The sequence below is a fragment of the Haliaeetus albicilla genome, chromosome 16 (genome assembly GCF_947461875.1).
Source record: "Haliaeetus albicilla chromosome 16, bHalAlb1.1, whole genome shotgun sequence".
Lineage (NCBI taxonomy): Eukaryota > Metazoa > Chordata > Aves > Accipitriformes > Accipitridae > Haliaeetus > Haliaeetus albicilla.
The window spans coordinates 28,846,461-28,867,819 of record NC_091498.1 but is presented as its reverse complement, the minus strand read 5'-3'; the positions used below and the strand labels follow the sequence as shown (position 1 = coordinate 28,867,819).

The 21,359-nt window shown below is 40.2% G+C and overlaps 1 protein-coding gene and 1 long non-coding RNA gene across 3 annotated transcripts in view; both read left to right on the top strand.

Annotated features, from left to right (window-relative positions):
- Window positions 1-21,359, top strand: part of NAV2 (neuron navigator 2) — a 420,329-nt gene that overhangs the window by 87,655 nt on the left and 311,315 nt on the right. The gene's annotated exons all lie outside the window — the stretch shown is intronic.
- LOC138689331 (uncharacterized) lies at window positions 17,788-21,318 on the top strand. Its single transcript, XR_011328208.1, has 2 exons — window positions 17,788-17,899; window positions 21,031-21,318. It is a non-coding gene; the product is annotated as an uncharacterized lncRNA (long non-coding RNA).

Genomic DNA, 21,359 nt, shown 5'->3' with positions numbered 1-21,359 from the left:
GATATTTTAGGCATTTTAAAAATGAAGCATAAATGTTAACTTTATATAACGTGTCCAGTGTTAATAAAGCAGGTTGTTTTCCACTGATTATGTTTTGATGCCTGCAGTTCTGGTTGAGTCCAGTGGGATGTTAGTGCCTATGAAAGCAAACATGCTGTGCTGTCGTAACGTAACTCTTCTCTGCAAGGCAAAACTTGTAGACGGGGACATGGCGTGTCACCATTATTTCAGCTATACATAGTAAGTGGGTACGGTATCGCCAGTCTTGGCTTTCTCGTCTTATTTGAAAAAAGTCTTGATTTCCATCGCTTCCAAATCTTGCGCTGTCATGAGGTCCCGGCGATCAGCGGTGGTCACAGCTGGAAGTGGCAGAGACCAGCACTGCGTTTTACAGCTGCCCTATAGACACAGCCACGTCTCCGACTACCCAGTCGGATCCTTATCAAGCATAAGGGTACATTTCCCGTCCATCACCCATTGGACTCTCTTTATTTTGCCCCTCGCTAGGGTGGTTGTGCTGGCCTGTGGCCCTCACCTCCTCCCGAATGCTGTCCATCGGTTTGAAGAGGAAGACTCTTTCAAGTGGTTTGTACAGCTGATTCCATGTCAGCCACGTGAAAAACATGAGTGGCAAGTTTCTTTTCTTGAAAATAAAGCCTATACTTGTCACTGATATTTAGTTGAGTGTGAAGTCAGTGTTGAAATGTAGTCGTACCGTCACATTCTGCGTTTTTAAAAAAAGAGAATAAATTCTCTAAAGTACGGAAGGTTGTCCTTTTCTCTCCTCATCCTCTGGCCCAATTGCTCTACTCAAGAGTAAGAGAACTGATAAAAACTGTAAGTCTGAATCGTAGTATAATTCAGTTCAGTTTTAAGACTACTTAAACACTAATCAGTCAATTTATAGTCTTGTTAACGTCAGGGCTGGCACTTCTATAGAGACAGCTGTTGTGTGTTGTAACCCTGAAGATCCCCATCATCTTTTTGTAAATAAGAATTCAGTGAACAGTTTTAAAAGCTAGTAAATACTGTTTGTGTTTCCACTAAACTTAATCTGTTTAAAGAATTTTTTTTAATATGTATCCTTTGTATGTAGTCTAACATTCGCAATCTGGCAAACGATTCTGTGCCCCTCAACTAAGAAACAGCATCATCTATATAAGCTGAAGCATTTTCAGTATGTGCCGCCAAGAGGCGCAGCAGTGGTGATCTGGTGGTTAGTCTGTAATTCAGCAAAAGGCAAAGTCTTCTGGGGAGCTAGTGTTTTTGCTGAAAGGTACATACTGCTGCAGAATTCTTCACGGAAGAAGTTTTGATATAAGGGTAAGAGACTTAATTTAGTCTAAGTTAGTCCACTACATGTGCTCTTTTGGTCTACTTGGTTCCACTGAAGTGTTTCATACCACCACTGGAGATCTTGTGGTTTTTAAACCACCCTGGGCTGAGACAGAGTTCACTGCAATTGTCAGGGAATTTCTTCGGGTTCTGATCTTTTGTTGTATATTGATCATTTCTTCCCATCTTTGTTCTGTACGGTTGGGGCCCAGTGTCTTCACAGTAGTACCTGAACATGAGAGGAACGTACAAGGTGCCCGTCTTCGTTTCTGTAGATGCGTGCTAAGCCTGACCGGGTGAGCAATTGCTTTTATGAATTAGTAGAGTGCTTAAAATTAGATGCAGGCCTTAATATCTCATTCAGTCAATACCTGGTTGGTAGAATTCCAGGCAGTAAATATATTTTTTCCTGAATTAGGCAGTATATGCGGTTGAACTTGTTTTCCCTCAAAGTACTGTGTTTCAGTGAGTATTAAAAGAGATCTGCTGCTGCTCTGAATGTTAATCACTAACAAATGCTGCTGAAATTGGAGGGATTTATCCTGTAAAACTAGGTGCCTAACTACAAACTTTACTGAAGTGGCACGCCAGATGCCACAAAAATGGAGAAAAGACTTCAGTGGGTCTTAGCAGGTTTGCAGCAATTAAAGGGCTGGCTCAGTGAACTTTCCCACTTAAAGGTGGAAAAATTAGAGTTGTTGAAATCTCTAAAGTAAATCACTTCTACGTTACCCTTGTAGATAAAACTTTCTTCTACGCATAGACAACGCAGCGACATGGCCTTCTGAGGATTTAGCACTGCTGGCATCCCCTAAATGCACAGCTTCAACAGCTTCTGAGAAATTTTTCTGTTTTCTGTAATGATAAAACCTAAGTATTTTAAACAATTTTGCCGCTTCTGGAAGCAGATTCTTACATGAACTTGTGAATTTTTGAACATAAGCAGAATATGTGAGTGCAGAGTAAATCATTGTCTGATCTATGAAAAAGGATAGAAGCGATACAGCTGAAAAATGGACTTTATGCACCATCGTGTGGGATCCACGAAGAGCCCACTGGAGAGAAGTGCGTGCGTGTGCAAGGGCACTGTGTCCAACGGGCTCTGTTCGTATTCTCCATGGATAGTAGGGAATTGTCTAAACTGCTTTAGATGCTTTGTATTTTTAGCTTCAGCACATGCTACCTGACTCCTCTGCTGCTGACAAATCAAGCATGCAGGCGGTCTGTATTTTAAATATTAACTGCGCTGCAAGTTGGCCATCAGGCCGTTTGTATTTGGTTACGTGTTCATAATTATATGGATAATCATTTGAACATTGCTTAAAGTTTTACTTTGGGAATTTGGCTCTTACAAGCCCCATTTTATAATTAGTTTATTTGCATTCTCTTTATTCCTTATTAATAAATCATGGTTCAGCAGTTTCAGCCAACTACTTTGATCGCAGTGACTGGTGCTTCACAAACAGTTTCATTCCCTGTTGGCATTTAAAATGCAGCGTTATGGCAATGCAAACAAGCACGCACGGCTACAGTTTGAAGAATTAGCAATTCTGCTTATCGTAACATCCTAATAAATGACTCGCTCCTGTTCATATGTGGTTGTTCATTAAGTGAGCGAGGTGAGGTCATTAGTTGGTGAATCCCTGGTGGTATGACCTCACGGTGGAACTCTGGCAGTGGATATCAGTGCTTTATGGCATCTATTACCATCGATGTTTTTGTTACTATTATTTTTTTATTTTTTTAAACTCCAGGAAAGATGTTTCAACCAAGGATGAAGGAAACAAACATTTTGCTTCTAGGAAACGGCAATTTGGGAAACATTCTTCTAATGAGGGAAAACTAAAACCAACAAATAAACAGAGAATTCATGGGAATCGAAGAACTTAATGAGAAACACTGATTGTTGATGAATAATTTCACATGTGCTTTGACTTGTCCTAGGTAGTTATGTATTGGAGCACTGAAATTTCAGCCTCTTCTTTTGGACCCATCTTCTTTCCTTATGGTTGGCAGATCTGAGGTGCCTCTCATGGCCTGCAATATATAGGATTGAAATCTCCTCTGCAGAAAACTGGTTGCAGTGGAAATAGGATGCCTTATATTACTGGAAGTTTCTTTGCTATCCCTTTTGGTCCCACAGAGGTGCCAGGTACATGATTGAAACATCCCTCCCTTTAGCTGTAGACGGAGGAGCCCATCTTCTCAGTATGCATTCTGAGATAATAGAAGTAGAAATGAATTCTATTCTTTTCCTTAGATTCAAATACCAGCACTTCTAGTGAAAGAAATCATTCCCGTCAAAAGGTCTCTGTAGCTTGGAGTAGTTTAAGGCCTGTAAATCCTTCAGGGATCAGGTTTGTTTACCTGAATATACTCCATACTTAATAGCGATTGCTTCATAACACTTCGTGCACTTGAGGCAAGATGAACATGTAGCTGAGAGTCCTACATCAATGAACTTCTGTCTGACCTTTGATGTAATCTTTCTTTGCTATAGCTTCAATGTATATGGAACGGGAAAAATATCAAGTGCTGCATCTCATTCACAGAAGCACTTTGAAGTTAAATTTCCCATTATAAAACATTTTTAGATCCCTCGAGGGAAGACAGTAGAACTGCAAGCTGCCTGGCATTTATATATTGCATATATGAAGGAGAAGGAAAGTTACATATACATTGTATTATAATATGCTTTATTCAATGGACTGAGCCTAAATATAATAGCTGAACAAAAATGTGTTAGCTCATTACAGTTCGATGGTATAAAACCAGGTTGGAAGTAGGTATTTTTCTGAAAGAGTTTGAAATAAAAATACTTCTGAAAGAAATGCTGATCAAAGAAAAAACCTGCAGCAAGTGCAGGATGGTTTGTATGTGTGGACACAAAAGACATGCCTTTCTTCCTACACGTTTTCTGTTAAACCTATTTTCTGCAAAAATGTTTACAAACACTAACTGTATCCAGGTGCCTGAAACCATAGGTATAAATATTCTTAACGTGCAGGGGCTACCTTTCATGTTTTCAGTGTGACAGTTGAGGTTTATCAAGGGATTAGGGCAGTAAGCACTCATGAAGCCTGCCTCTTCCTTATTCCGTGTCTGTGCTATCTGATTTTTCTGCAAATTGGGTAACCTAAAAGCCAAGAGAGTTATCTGTAAAGTAATGTCTCCCATACAGTTATTGCAAGGCACTGTCGTCCAGCTTCTGCAGTAAAATGTAGGTGATTGTGCTTACCATCCACTCTAACTTCTGCATCCCATTAGCCAGCCACAGCCATAACTGGAAGGGTAGGGGAAACTTCAAAATTCAATTAAGTTTATGCAAGCTCCGTACATGAGTGGCTTGGTAGAAGAAATAGACCCAAATCAGTGCCTCAGTTGAAGAAAGGCAGGGAGAGTTCAGCTGCCATTCATTTTGTCTGTACGGATGGAGCAGAAATCAAGGGTATGGGCTCACCTGTAATGACGTGTGTGTATGTGTCTGGCTACAGCTGACGGTGCCTGTTAGAGGACGCGAGGAAGACAAGGTGAAAAGGCAAGGGCACGTATGGCCCAAATCCATACGCAAGCAGGTAACGCTATTTGTACAGTTCATCGAAGGCGCATTTCAAATCATGGAGTAGCACGTTCTGTGCGAGGAGAAGGTTTTGTAATATCCGTAGCTGAGCAGGAAGAAAAGAAATAGCGCAGCCTTGTTTTAATCTCCTTGCCTCATTGCTGCGTGTGTTTTAATGGCTTTGAGCAGCTTCATATGTTAATGCTAAAATGAGCAATGGAACAGTATGCACAACTTAAATTTAAATCACTTAAATGATTAATGTTTAATTTGTTCTTGCAATTAACTCATTCCCAGTGGCAGTGGCAATGGTTCCGAGATAAGACTTGTTTGTATCATTGAACTGTTAGTGTTCGTTGCCATAAAATGCAGTAAGAGCTGATGTGTTCTTGAGTAAAAAAAGATTAGCTTGACTCTGGATACTGAGAAAGTTCAGTGTAATTGCAATATTGCCTTCTAAACGGGAACTGGGTCACGGAACTTCTGTTAGCTATTTAATGGCTTTATTTATTGTTGGAGAATAAAAAAATGTAAGTACTAACAAGCATGTGTAATCTCCAAATAATGTATGTTTGTTTGTTTTTAATAGCAATCGATTCAGGGTGGTTTTTTTCTCAGTCGGATTTCACTGGGACTACTTAAGGAATCAAATTATTTGGTGATAGAAATTTCCCCTTGGGAGATGGTGTGAGGCCCTGGTAGAACTAAGATACTGAAATTTGCTACAAACCAGGCCTTGCTGCCCTGCTGTGTAGCAAAAGGAACCTTTTTATGTACTGATTTAATAATTGTTTTTAACTTAAGGAGTGGGACTGCTTTTTTTTCTCCTCTTTATATCAAATTCTAAATCTGTTCTTTCCAGTCTGTGTCAGGAAAATCTTACTAGTGCCAGTGGCCATTAGCTACACCAGTGATGAGCTGAGTTGACCCAAAGGTACAGATGTGATATCCTGATCATTAGCTCTGAATATCTGAGCAAAGGGAAATTGTGGCCTGTGATAATTATTTTCCTCAGCTGATTCTCAATCAACTTCTACCAAACCTTAACATTGCTGCAAAGGGCTTTAAGGCCCTTTCCATTTAATTTATTTGCGTTGTACCTTGGCATGAATTCTTCAATTTGTAGATAAGCATGAAACTTTTCAGGCTATTTGAGCAACTGCCCATCTCTTTATAGCATAGCCACATAAAACTTCGAAGCATTTCATGTTACGTGCCTGTAGCAAAGAGGAATTTCACAGCTGCAGAAGCAAGAGAGAACCACATTACTGAAAGATCATCTACTTTCCTGGAAAGTGGAGGAACAAACTGTGAAATGTGCCTGTACCATTTAAGTATCCTGGGAATTTAAGCACCTGATGTATATATTGGATCTCTGGGAATTTCAGCTGGTACAGAGACATGCAGGGGAGTTACCAGCTTTTTTCATATTTGTAAATGAAATTAAAGAGTAGATGTGCTGTAATAATGCAAGTAATTTATTAAACCTGCAATTTGGTCATTTGTTTGGAGATGGCGAGAAGAAATCATAACAAATATGCGTAATATGCTTACTCACGAATTCGTAGGTGCTTTCAGCAGATAACTATCATCTGTTCTTGTGCAGGAATAGGATGACAGGTTCATAGTAACATTTGTAGGGACTTAAAATGCAGAACATGCCAGAAGAAAACATGTTCCTCTGATTTGTGGTGCCCATGGGAGCCATTTTCTTCAGTGGGTCATTTTATTTTGTAATAATTGGATGCTATCATTGATTTGAGCTGCAAGCCACCTGGTATCTTACTTAAGGACCATGTTTACTGTCTTAGATGACACAATCTTTCCCATTTGGGCAGACTCCTGAAAGTCAGCTGGTTAGCTTATATGAGAAAGCACTGCTTATATAAAATGCCTGTGCAGCTTAGTGTTCTCTTAAGAAAATTGTCTTTATATAAAAAATATAAATTGTTTGGCTTTAGTCACTCTTGGAATGTTTTCGCTCTACACAGAAATACTACTCTTGCTCCAATATAATATTAAAAAAAAATAAATCTGTCTCATCTTGAAGCTCCATGTGAAATTATGTTTTATCTTGGTTGAACAGTTTCTCCACTGATGTCAGGCCTCTTTAGTTTGTTCTTGCAAAGTAGCCTTTTTCTGAAAAAAGGGGTAGAAATAAAGATTTTTAAAGAAATGCTGAAATCAGTGAACTTTGTCATAGAATCAAATTAACATTGCCTGACTTGATTTGGTCTGCTGTCCAATGAGCGCCTTTGAAACTATGATGATAGATGTGGAAAGTGATTAACTAACTAATTAACAAGCCATCATACTTCTTAATCACAGAAAGACTTAGTAAGTCACCAAAAGGTTGGCTTCATGCTGCTTATGAAAAACGGCATGATACGTTTTTTAACACAGGTTTTTTAATTGATGAAGAGTAGGATTTGTACATGTAGGCTGAAGCAGCGGACAGCCCCAGCTCTCACACAGCTGAGTAGTTAGATAGCTGTAGTGGCAATCAAGTCTGCAGATTTATGTGGATCTAAACAATTTCAGATATGGGCAAATGAAAACTTCATAATAAAAAGGAATTCAGCTGTGAAATGAACTTCCAGAAATGAGCCTAAGCCACAGTTTCCCTGTCTTCAGTGCATGCTGCGGCAACCACCACTTTCTCTTTGTGTTATAAATCCTTATTTATGGATTTCTAAAGATAGAGGCAAAAGTAGATGACCCAAACGTGCAGATGGATTAGAAGATATTTTTCTTTTTTTTTCTTTTACTTCCTCTCTTGCAATAACTTCAGGAAATACAAAGAAATAATCTTTAAAAGGCAATAAACAGGAATATATTCCTTTTGCAGGTATTCTCTCTTAATGTGCGTATGGCATGTAGCGGCATTCGGTCATTGAAATAGAAACCTCTGTGAGTAAAACTAGAAGCAGTTACTGGTTTTGTCTTGTATAGCACAAACCAAAAGCTTTGTCACTTGGTGTGCTACAAAGTCAAAGAAATATAATGATAAAATTGTCTAGGCATTTTGCTGAGCTGAGACATAGCACTTACCCAATCTTACACTTAAAGCAACTCCTTCCCATGGTTCCTGCAGGCTCTCAAGGTCAGCTGCATTCATTTGATGTTAATGGGCTTTGGAAACCGATGCAATCAATATTAGCTCACATGCTTATCTCCTGCCAAGGAGTTCCCGATGCGATTTCCATTCCCTTTTACTTTTTTTGAACTAGTTTAGTGCAAAACCAATACATCTTGTGGAAAAATGGATGCGTGAAGAAACAATCACTGACTAATTTTTTAGTGGTTATCTGTCTGTTATTTACTATTCTGATACTAATCATGTGTTTAATGATATACAAGGCACCATTGTATACAAAGACCAAAAACAAGTGGTTGATGCTGCCGGACTAATTTATATTGGCACTGTTAATTTTTCAAGTTACCTGGAAACTGCCGAAGACAGACTTGATTAAAAGTGCTGCACTTGTTTTTAAAAATACATGTTTAATGACTGCAAATGTTCAGATATTCAAGATCATTCTTTTGGCCTGATGCTCTGCCACCAGGAGAGGACTAACCTATTTAAAACCTCCCAGGGAGTGTTTTCCCTGGTTCCTTGGAGGGGCCCTTCAGGACAAGCCAGGCATGAATATTTTGCAGGGAGACCGAAGATCCAGAGTCCGGCTAGTAAAATGCCTGAGCCAGTGGCCAACTCAGAGTGAGGTTTTCCCGGTAGGTATATCCTGGTGTGGTGAGGGAGACCCAGTTCCCACCGCAGGGTTTTGGGATTTTATGTATGTACCGAAGTTTCTAACTCTTCGTGGCTCTTTTCGAAGGGAAGGGTGAGGTGACACCAGCGGCGGGTGCTTGTCTCTGCCCACCCCTGCCTCCTGTGCTCGGGGAAACTGTGGGTGTCCTTGATTGGGATGCTCACCAGAGTGAGTCAGGGGATGAGAGAGCTGCTTACCACTCTAGGTCCTTTTGCAGATGACCTTCACAGAGATCTCCATCTTCAGCCTCAGGCTGCCTGTGTTGCTATCTGCAGCGGAGCGAATTAATTACTAATGCCGAAGGGTCGAGTTGGACTGGGTTCCTTATAAAAGGAACAAAAAATGATCGGAGGGCTGGAAAACCCCTTCCGTGAGGACAGGCTGAGAGTCTTGGGGTTGTTCAGCCTGGAGAAAAGGCTCTGGGGAGACCTTACAGCAGCCTTCCAGTAACTAAAGGGGACCTACAAGAAAGCCAGAGAGGGACTTTTTCCAAGGGCATGTAGTGATAGGACAAGGGGTAATGGCTTTACACTGAAAAACGGTAGATTTAGATTAGATGTAAGGAAGAAGTTCTTCCCTGTGAGGTTGGTGAGACATTGGAGCAGGTTGCCTAGAGAGATTGTGGCTGCCCCGTCCCTGGCAGTGTTCAAGGCCAGGTTGGATGGGGCTTGGAGCAACCTGGTCGAGTAGAAAGTGTCCCTGCTAATGGCAGGGGGGTTGGACTAGGTGACCTTTAAAGGTCCCTTCCAACCCAAACCATTCTATGAGAAGCTGTGTGACCAAAGGCTGACAGTGTATGTGTCTGGAATGAGTCACTTGGGTGGAGAAAGTATATGCATGAAATGTGGTATTGCTGCCAAAGGTAGTTTAGATTTATGCACCGTAGGTGTTTTATTCAGTACAATTTTTAAATCCGAAATTCATTAAAATCCTAAGGGGCAGGTGTTGACTATTTGACTAATTTGAGGGTGTTGTGAGGAACGTCTTGTTGCAGTATTATGTTGACTGTGTCTGTTGTCCGTCTGCCAACGCGGGCTATTTGAGAAAGCTGTCTAACCTCTTGGAAGACTTAGGTAGTAAGGAATCTGAAAGAATATCTGTCTCCATCCATGCCATCAATACAGAGGCATTTCAGAGGATATTGCATTCCTATGTGCTGCGGACGGATTTTGGCTTTATCAAATAAAATCAAACAAAGTGTATGATTTGGTTGTCTGTCAGTTTTATGCAACGTTGCTCTTTTGCGGCAAGCCGTTTCCTATGGAAAACTGCTTCTTGACCAAATTAGTTTTATCTGCAAGAGCTGAAAGATCTGACTGCTGTAGAGGTTAGAGAATAATTTCCTCTTGAAGGATTTGCTGGTATGTCTATGTGAATATACTACTGTAAAAGCTTCCTTACAGCTCTTCATAATTTGCATCTTAAAGATGTTCGACTCAAGGATGCAACACATACTAACACCATGCGTGGACATTTGGTCGCTGCTCTCGGGGAAATGTGCCATCTGCTAAAGCAAAAACAATTCCTCCAGGTTTTCTTGATGGTCTCTCATGCACGTAATAGTTGAGTCCAACTCTACTTAGTACAGCAGATCTAATGGGATCTGCAGGTCATAGCCTGTAGTGATCTTCCAAACCCATGTAATTAAAAACTAAACATTTGCGTTGTCTGTAGTTTCTAGCTGCAACTGAGGTGTCACATTTTCCCTTTCCCTGGTCTGTCATCTCTGGCAGTTTGTAAGAACCTCCTAGCCAGCCTAATTAAATAATCAAAACTGCTGTTTCCCTCTCCATAGCTTGTTCTCATTCCTTTATCCAGTATTTCCCAGAACTTAACAAAGCAGTAAAAACAGTAATTAGTGCTCTAATTGGTTATAAATAATAATATAACAGACTTACTGTCAAAATAACAACTACAAAGCAATCTGCTCTTTCAGAATCTTTCAGATTCCCAGCACTAAGGCATTCAAAGTAGTAAATTACATTACAGTAATTTGCTTCAAAAAAAAATACACCCTGTAAATTTATTTTATCCTGACAGCTGTGACAAGCTGCACTGCTAAGTACATATCTGTTTCGGGTCTGGTTGCTAATATCTCTTCTCCTGATCCGTAGTGCCGATTAAAGGGCTATCTCTTCTCCTAATTTTGTGGTTTTACTATTTGCTACGTACCAAATTCATAAGCTCTGCGTTGTGTTTATGTTTTTGTCGGCTTCGCCATCCTGGCAAAAATCTTACCAGCCCCAATGTAGTGTTACTAGACTGTTTTCTTTGTCTCTTGCAGCTGGTAAATTATTAATGAAGCCGCTAAAGGGGAGCGGGGTGGTCAGGTGGAATGGGTGGGGGTGCCGGTAGGAGAAGATGGGCAGGGAGAAGTTGGGGGAGCCCCAGGCAGCTGATGGGGGGTGCAGATGGTGGGAACGCAGAGAGCGGTGACTGCCAGGTTTCCCCACGTTGAGGTTTTTTTCTGCCTGAGGGCAGGACAAAAGGGTACTTTCCAACAGCAATGACAGAAAGAAAACAGATGGACGGAATATGCGAGAAGAGCTTGTGGCAGTGAGAATTTGCACTTTATGGATATCGACAGTTTAATGTTCTTCATCTTTTTATTCTTATTCAAGGCCCTGAAAATTGATTGAATTGCTTTTTGGAGTCTCCCCTTACAAAATTAATAGAAAAGCAGTGGGGGGAAACACATCTAATGCTTAATACTTGGATGCTGGTTTAGATGCTGTGTAGTGCTAATGTCTTTTATTGACATATAGCATTCTCTGTGATTCATGAGTAATGATGAGGTAATCTAGAGACAGGTCTCTTTCCACCCACCCAAAAGTGATAAATACAACCTTTGGCAGAATCCTCAGCTTGCTCATTTGCCATAAAACCCTTGAGAAATCTCTCATGTATATGAGACACAGCTGCAACAAACAGCAATATTCACTGCGTGGTTTTTTATTTTCTTTTTTTAGAGAAACAGCGACAGTGCTTACTGAATTATTTAATGCCATAGGGATCTTATAAATTTAGAGACCTTTTTGGTAAGCTTGATAATGTGATTGAAGGGTGGTTTTTAGTTTAAAAGTTTCATAGTTTATCTTGCAATCTCCTAGGAAAGGGGAGGGAGGCTTTTTTTCCCCCTCATCGCTCTTGTAGGTACTAGCACTGAATCTCTAGTCATTTTGGCTATTACGTGGGGAGGGGAATAAAAAAAGTCAGCAGTAAGTCATAGCTAAAAGGCATAATCTCAGGTTAGAGCTGTTTCTTTTTCTGAAATATGCTGATTCAGGAGGAAATGTGCCTGGGAATACTGACTCAGCTCTTCCTTCTTCCAAGGCAAGATACCCCAGAGGGTATCCCACCACAATAGGATTTTATTCTCAGTATTGAAACTAAGATTTTTGTTTGCTCGACATAATTATTGTGACTGTCCTGGCATGCTTCCCAAGGCTTCTCGAAGCAGGAGTCAAAGCGTTCTGACTTGTCTGCTGAACCGTGCGCTATCGCTTTCTCCCCCAGCCCTGGTAGTGGCTGCGTTTCAGTAATGTTGCAGGTATTTGCAGATACTTTGGCACATTTATTTTTTTTTTAAATGGAAGTTGTTTCTTTTTGGAATTTGTATGCAAATACATATTTGAGCATTTTTTACAAAACTTACCTGTCAAACTGAAATGATTGCATTTGAAATTACAGAATAAATACTAACTGAAGAAGAGAGTACTTGCTGCATGGTACTGATTCTGGGAGAATGCCCCAGGCACCCAAAAAAGAAACAACTAGAGTGGCAATTTTGAGCCACTGGATTTGTAAAACATCTTTGTATTTTCTATCAAATGCTTTTTTCAATAACACTGTTCTCAGGATGTTCAGTGCTTTATACGTCCACAAATGGGTTAATACAGGCAAAGCCAAGTGAGCAGTGTGTGTCAGAGGGAAGGTACGAGACAGGTAACTTGAACAAGCTGGATGAAGTTGCCTTGTTGGCGTGTTTGCTTTCCTTGTGTCATAGTATAGGTTGTAGCGTGCAAGGCATCGCTGAAATATATAAATGCATCCTTAGATGGACTCCCCGAAGATGGCTGTGAGGAGAGGTGTATACCCTCCCCAAAAAGGTCTCTAAATTGTCTTTGCCCTCACCACATACATATCCTACGCGTATCTAACTGGAGATTGTCTTTCCTCATAAAATATGTTAGTTACCTAATAAAAATGTGTTAATTGTGATGGTACATGTCAAAGACGATACCTTCTTGTTAAAGTTTACGGGGCAAGGAAGTGCGTATATCCTTCATCCACTCTCCCCCCAGCATTCTTGCTGGAAAGAATATTTGGTGAATGTATTTATAACGCATATTTGGATGTATAATTGGTCTGTATATCAGAGCTAAATAATACGGTTAACTGCATTTGTAGCTCTTGCTTGGTTTGACTCACAAGCCCACTGAAGTGGGTTGAAGATAAGCAGTTTGTCTTGTAAATGGTTAGAACGTAGCTCCAGGTGGATATTTGTCTATAAGAGGAAATTTTAAATGGCTAGCTTTTTTCCAGTGCCTGTTGAGGGGTGTATATGCCGATCTGTTTGGCGAGGGCATTTTCCGCCTGAATCACAAGAGATGGTCCTCGATAGGGTTTGGTTGCTGTTTGGAAGGGCAGAACCTGCCCTCTGCTGGGTTCTGCAAGTATTAAGAAACGGATAATGTACAGAGCTTCACATAAGACTGTTAAAATTGCATATTTAGCTTTAATACACTGTCCCAAAGCTACCGATCTGTTCTTCTGTGTTTCAGCATGCTGATTCTTTAAAAATGCATTAAACGAACTCGCTGAAAATGAGCAGGGAAAAAACCCCACCATGGTGCCTCAAAGGTGGCTCTAAACAGTTATAAATCAAAGATTAAATCTGGATATTTGAGTTTTAACTAGAATGTGTTGATGGCAACTTGAGACAGCGGTCAGTGGTGAGTTTTTAATGTGGTTTTGGATTTGAAGCTGTTGTATAATGCTAGAGTTAAGAGTCTCTTAAAAATTTATACAGACCAAAACCAACCCAAAGGAGTGGATGTGCAGAGCCTGCCATATAAATGAAGCGTTAAGAGCAAAAAGCCAGTTGGAAATAGATCTGGGCTGGTCTTTGTCCCATCCTGAGGCGTTATCTGTCCGGTAAGTCGTTTGCATGAGCAGGCTTGTATTTATTACACGAAAACTTGGGTTAGACTCATTGCTGAGAGTGATAGAGGCCATTGAAAACTGAAAAGGGGTTAGAAGGGGAAGACTGGCCAAAGGCTTGAATAGCAAGTATTCTTTCTGGGAAGAAGTTTTTCTCTTCCAAAAGGAACCCGTAGTGGATGGTTCCCCTGTCTCTTTGAGGTGCTCTTTTTCCAGAAGTGGCTGAATCATATTGCTTGCTTGACTTCTAACCAGTAATCACTTTTTAAAATCAAACCCAAGAAATAGATCTCAGCAGCTAAATCCAGCCTGACTTAATATTTAAGGATCAATACTGAACTTTTGGTTCAGTAGTGGAAGGTGTTATTGTTGCACAAAAATTAACTATCATCCATTAAAACTAGGGACAAAAGCCTGTGCTGGACCTCAGTATGAAAAAAAAAATCAATGTTGTGAGCAGCGGTTGATGATTCGTAAAAGGAATGGGACAAATTGGGGATGCTAATCAGTGTTGCATGGTTCTTGAGGCATGCCTCTTGGCAGAGGGACATACTGCTTGAATATTTTTTCTCTGCTACATCCTAAATGGAAGTTTTCAACTCAAATCCCAGTTGCCAAGATAGATTTGCAGTGAGGATAGCATTAGCTTTATATTAGGCTTGTTACGTAGGACCTAATAACAAAAGAAATTTAGTTTAATAAAACCTAGACCTCTACAAGGTAGCTTAGTTCTTCAGTTTTTGGTCTGCTTCAAGAGTTGCATAGCAGAGAGGAGTCCTTGTCAAGTAGGTTTAGGAGATAGCTGTGGCAGCAATTGAAGTTAAATAGCTATTTTAGTTCCTCATCTACTGCAGTCAATAAAATAATTTTTAAACGGTTTCTATAACCTCATACACAATATTGTCCTCCTTGGCTTTTCACAAATTGCTCGATAGTGCTTGTTCAACAGAAATCCCAGGAAGCAACCCAGGGCTTGATCCTGAAGACAAGTGCTCTGGCTGTGGTCTAGCCAAACCCGAGGACCTCCATATGGTGGAGGGTTAAGCATGTCCTCGCGTGATGTCCTTGACAGGGTTTGGAAGATGTGGTACCTTAGAGGAGAAAGCTTTGGTTGTGAAATGCGGTAAATTTAAGCTCCTGAGGAGTTACAGAAAGTTTTGAGTGGCTGCAGGTTTGTGGTGGAAGGCAGGTGACTGGTCAGGGATGCCAGGACGTAGCGTAGTTGCGTGTCGCTGGTCACATCACATCTGAGGTGAGTTGCAATTGTTCAAATTTGACCATAGATCTTTACAATGACTTGAAATCCCAGGGACGCTAGATGCTAAAAATTTTCTGGTTGTTCCTGCCCCCCCCGTATTACTAGATGGAAAGCAACCAAGCAAATGGTACAAAACAACCAGCTGACATCTGGGGGTAGCCATCTGATTTATGGTATTACGTATTAAGACTTGGTTTTACATAGAAGATGGGAAGGATTAGGGGCTTTCCTGAATGGATCGCACTTTTTTCTGCTCCCTGAACAGCATTGTATGTATTTAGTTTTAGTTTAGTTGATCTCGGAAGAGATCTTTTAAACGACTCATTAAATCAGTGTCTCTTTGCAACATTATTAGAGTTACATTAAACTGATGTGCACTGTTTATGTACATCTGTCCCTGTGTCCATAGGGTTAGATGCCTCAGTCTTTGCAGTGGTCCATGCAGATGTTTGACTGGCGATACCTCTTTAGGATGAATGCTCATCTCTGCAGGACTGAGACAGCAATTGCTAATAGCAGCACAAATGTTTCTGGTATCTAGCTGTGGGGAGGGATAATAACGAGGCAGTCATTTCCTCCGCTTGCTTCTGTGTTATTCCCAGGGCAGAAGTTAATGACTAGCAAAGAGCATCGCAGGGGAAAGGGAATGTAGAAGTCCTGCCTGTGTATATCTGTTCGGACTCCCATATAAAGCTGTTCTGTTGAGTTAATTTGGTAAATACTTTAGGCAATTACAGTTGGGAAATTACAGTATGCTTAATGCCTCTAAGCAGCACACAACAGGCTGGGTTTGACTCTTTGTCTGCCTTTGGCAGCTACAGGAACAAAAATGCGCCCTCGGCTCGGTTTTCCTTTCCATTTACTGAAGTGGCTCAGAAATGAGATTGAAGGGCCTGCCAGGCAAGCTGGCACTAGAAATGTTTAAATAAGAGTATCAAAGTAAGATGAAAACATTGAGGAAAGGTTTTGAACAAGTAAATGAATAAATATATTTGGTTAAAATGCTTCTAATCAAAAACAACCCTTCAACTGGAAGTACCTGAATTGTATACTTGAATATATAGATTATATATGGTTCCTGTATGATCCCCATCCTGGAAGCTGTCATGTGCGCTTTGCTTTTCTCTAGTCAATTTGCGTGAAACCTATGGTGAGTGGATGTAACTGCTAAGGAAACCGGGCGTAAGCGTCCCTTACAGCTCTGGGGCTTTTCCTTTGGGAGGGAGGCAGGAGGGAATGCAGGTTCTTCGGACTGAGCCACCCTCATCGCTAGCCTCGAAGGAAAGAGTAGCTCTTCACGCTCCTTCTAGTGATGTTTTTCCTTGTCCAACCCAGGTATGAGCCAGCGTAGGAAGTTAAACTAGCAGAAAACCAGCTGCAAAATGCAGCTGCGGGAGCTCGAGGCAGCTCCTGTGCCAGTCCTGCCTCTGGAAACTGTTAACTCGGCTTAGTTGTGTTGTAAAACTGCTGCCGAAGTGTTAAAATGCCACTTTTTTGGCTTTTGCTGGTGTGGAAACATGTAGATTTCTTGTTAAAGTCCCCATTTGCATGTTTTAGCAGTAGTGTGTTAAACTAAGTTAAAGGAGTGGTAGCGGTGGTCTTAATATCAGCGTATGTGATATATGCGACAATACGTGGGAAACATTATAACAACCAGCCACAGAATTTTAAAACTTATTGTTTCAGCTAAAAATGCGCAAATGAATGTGGTTTACAGCAACAGTAACAAAATGAGAAATGTCTCTTTTTCATTCCTTACTTAACGGTGTGTCATTCAAGTTTTCAGCCCCAGTGTCTGAAAAAAGAAAATCCAGCCAGTGACTTGTGTGAATGCTTTCTTGCGAGTTTCGTAACACACATTTTAGGGCAATTCAGATTTTATGACAATTCAGGTGGTTTGCAATTCAAGGTAAGGACTGCATGTAATCAGGGATATCTGCTAGACCATTCTCCTTCATAAACTCTCCTGTTCCTCTGCAGCAGCTTCCTAAAGTGAGGCTTATGTGGAAAGACTAATGTTTATTACGGGTATCAGGCACAGTTTGCCGTACACATGTTTTGTAACAGGCAAATGAACGGAGTCAGAGAGCAGAATTGTAGAGGAGCTCTCGCCTGTTAGACTGTAGATGTTTTCTAAATGTGCACTAGAAAAGAGTGTATTAGCTAAAAACATATAAAGGAAAAAAAATCCTTAGTTCTTATTAAACAGTGGGCTTGAACATTAATATCTGTCCCACCTCCATTCTGCTTTCTGGTCAGTGAACTAGAAGGTGCTTGGCCTCTGTCTCCTGCCAGGATTTATTTCAGGGTGGGGAAATAAACACCACAACTGCTGCTGAATGCCAGACTTTCAGAAGGGGAAAATTATGTGCAAGACTTGGAGCAATAGTTTTCGTATTTATGAACACTTTTAATACAACAGGAAAAGCCAAAATACGCTTCTTGACGATACTTGAGATTCTTCCTGTTCTCACGTGAGAAAACATTCAAACCCAGAATAAGCTCTTTAAAAGCAGCTATATAGGTGAATAGAAAGTAGATACCGGTAACTTCTCCAATGTGATATCATTTTGTTTTATTTTCCAGGATTGTTTTATTTCTTTTTTTGCTAGGTACAATTTCACAGACAAAGTACGATTGATCAAAAGTCACTGGCCAAAGGGCAGCTAGTGAGGATGCTTGTAAATAAATACATGGAGATACTAGGCCTGCTCTGGAGCACATGCATGATTTCACAGCCAGCAATTCCAGTGGCTTTAAAATAATATATCAGCAAAATTTAGAAGGGTTTGCAGAGAATGGAGGCTGAATACTGTAAGTAAAATAACTTGCAACTGCTTCCAAGGCGAAGGAATGGTAGCTGAGGGGAAAAAAAAAAAAACCCAACCAACTGCAGAATAGATTCTGGGGCAACAGACAAACCTTGATTTTTAGGATAGCTATAACTGATTTCTAATTGCTCAAGTGAGCTATAAGAAGGGTCTCTTTCCATTTCCACCTGAAAGCCACAGCTATTCCTGAACCGCATAGTGTAAGCTGCTTGCTTACATCTGCTCTGTCCTGGAAAAGAGAAAAGCAAATTGACCCCCTGGGCATTTAAACCTGTGGGTTTAAGGAATATTTTACTCGAGATTAGACCACTAAGCCATTCCTTCTGGCTGCTTAAACGATTTTATTCTAAGAAGGACACGGGAGTGCAAATATTATTGTTAACGGTACTTGGAGACAGGAACTGTATTTCTATCGCTGGTGAGTTTATCGACCGCTTCATTTTTGAAGGGGTAGCAACGTGTTGGTTAGGAATGCCTTGCGGTTGCCGTGATCTAAGATTTTGGTTATTGCTTTTCTGTTGGATCATTTTTGATCACTAAAAAGTTTTCTTTCCCCCTTGGTTATCGTCTTCTCCCCCAGGTGCTGGGGAAGGTCTAAGGAGCTCAGAAGCTCCACAGGCGAGAGAAGTCCGGGGAGCTTCCCAAGTTGTCCTGATAGGTGCGGATCTGTGTTTAATCTCGCCACAGGCTGGCTACAGCAAATTTGCATGATTTTGTGATATGGAAAAATGTCAATGACCAATTGTTGCATTCATTTCGCTTACCGAAACTGGGATATAAACTCACATTATGGCTAAAAAGCTAAATGGCTGAACTCATAGCATCAATCTTTGCCTTATTCGGTATAAGCATTCAGAGGTAAAGGGAAAGAAAAGGCTTCTGAAACTTGATAAAACTTATCTTTAATTCCTTCAAACATTTTCTTCTTTTTTTTTTTTTTTTCCCCTTCCTAGAGCAGCTAGTCTTTTTTGATATCCAAAACACTGGCCACTTGTAAACACTTGGTTTCATATTCATGGTAATATTTTCCAAAAATAATAATATACCGAGGAGAGAAAATAAGCTGCCTCAAGCATGCAGATAATAATTCAGGAACATTTTTCACTATGCAGCAACATATTCCTAAAATACCTTTGCGGCATGCTGCCTTTTGTTTTAAATAATTCTCGATATTTCAGTCATTCGGGTCCTGCTGTTTGCCTGCTGCTGCAGGGTACGATTTGTAATTTGCTGACAACAGGGGGCAGAGTGAGTTTATGTTTTAAAGGAAGAGCAATCACTGTCAGAGGAGTCAATGATTTTTTTTTTTTTTAATTTTTTTTTTTTTTTACAAATGTAAGCCTCATTTTATTGAAAGAGATAATGGCAAGTACTTCTCTGTTTAAATCTGCTGTGCAGAACTTGTGGATGTCTAAGCATTTCAAGGGCTCGGTTGCTATCTTAGATCCTCTTTTATAAAGCAGATAAGGCAGTTAATCTATAAGTTTGTATTTATTTAGGTTGATTCAAAATCTTTTATTAACTGTTTATTTAATTTTAGCCACCCAATATGGCTCTGGCAAGCTCTCAGCATACTTCTGGCTGCCTTGACTGTCTAAAGAGACTTTTGGCAGGGTCCTAGGTCTGGGATTTGCACGCTTTTTCCATCCTAACAAGCATGCTTGAGGCGCCTAACCATACTTAGAAAATAAAAAAGGAACAAACTTCACTTAACCATGAAAGGAGTAGGAAGGGAATCTGTTGCTGCCGTTATTACCTCCGCACGTCTTGATCTAATTTGGACTTTGATGCTGAAGAAGTGGTGACCTGGTTTCTGTTGCGCTTAAAGAAAGGCACGAAAGCATCTTAAACTGTCTTTGTAATTATTACTTTATGTTATTTAAAGGGCTAAAGCACAGATTAGAGGGTATAATTGTAATGTTATTCAAATATTCCTAGTTATCTGATAAGGTAACACGTTGCTTCCGGAACAGACTGCAATCCTAACTTCATATTTTGAAGGCTTTTTCTAAAATTATTAGTTGTTTACTGTGGATTCAGTGTTACTGACCTGAGTTTCATGTTAATACGTATACGAACAATCACCTATAGAAAATACTTGCAGGTCCCATCAGAGCTGAGAATAACAGCTCACAGGTAACTCAGTACTTCATAATACACAGTCTTGAATTTTCTCTCTCTTAATGTTGGACTTGGGTTTCCCAGTACTTCTGATGTATAGAGAGAACATAGACTTCTTTGTTTTTAGCTGACCCCGGCTGAATTATTAGGGGCATTGTTAAGCCAATGGCTAAGGTAGTCTTCATTTAGAGTAGGACATTGGAAATTCCATGTACATTCTTTATATGGAAATGTTTATACAATATAAAGTTCTGCTTAGTAAAGCAACTCTTTTTCATCTGGACAGTCTCTCCATACAATGCATCATGCCAGACAATAGATGAAGTGTTTTAATGGTGGTAAGCAGTGTGCGTGTATATGTATATATATATCAAAAATATATATTTATATATATTCAACCACATGTGAAATGTCCTTTCATTTCCTGCCTTTTAAGGGGAGATTGTATCGCAGAGCTACCTACCCCCCAGGAGGATGTTTAGCTCTCACATTTGAATGCCTCAGAGCTCATTTTGTGAAATGGGAGGAACAAATTACCTACATGTTATAAACGGACGAATCTATCCCTTAGAAGTTGTAATTAAAATTCTTCTACACGTTGCAAAAAATACAGGGAAATCACTTTGAAATGGTGATAGTGTGTGTAGTAGCTGTTTAAAATACTGCTCCTAATAATAAATTCCTGAAGACAATATTCATCTAATGTCTAAACTTTTGCATGGTCTCTCTGCAGCAGCCCAGATGCAGTGTTTCCCAAAATAAGTTTTAATGTTTCAAATGACTGCAAATAAAAATTGCAAACATCTTTGTTGTTTGTGCTTACAGACATGTGCTCAAAAAAATCTATTCTAAAACTGTTTGTCGTACAGTTGCTTTTAGGGAAGAAAGGAAGACAAAGGCAGCACAACAGAATGCTTTTTCTGTAATATTTATAATTGTCATGTAAGTAATTTAGTCTACATTATATTCCAATATTTCCTTCTCACTTTAAAGGAGAAATGGAAACAGCCTATCCCCCTTACCTACCACATGCGCTGACCAAACGTGGATTCTCTTCATTTAACCGTCAAGTACCCAGCTCTTCGTTTCCCCTCTTATGAGATGGCCGCCTTTCTGCATTCACATCGCCGATGTACACGGCTACTTCAGATGCCACGTGAACCTTCGTTAAATCAGTGCAATGTCTGTTGAGTTGAGTCGTTGCACCAGCTCCTGCAGCTCAGATACGGATAAAAAAGCCATTAATGTATTTGAAATAAATACATGCCGAGGTATCACCGACCTTGGCGTGAATTAGTATGTGCTTAAGGTTTTCCCTGGAT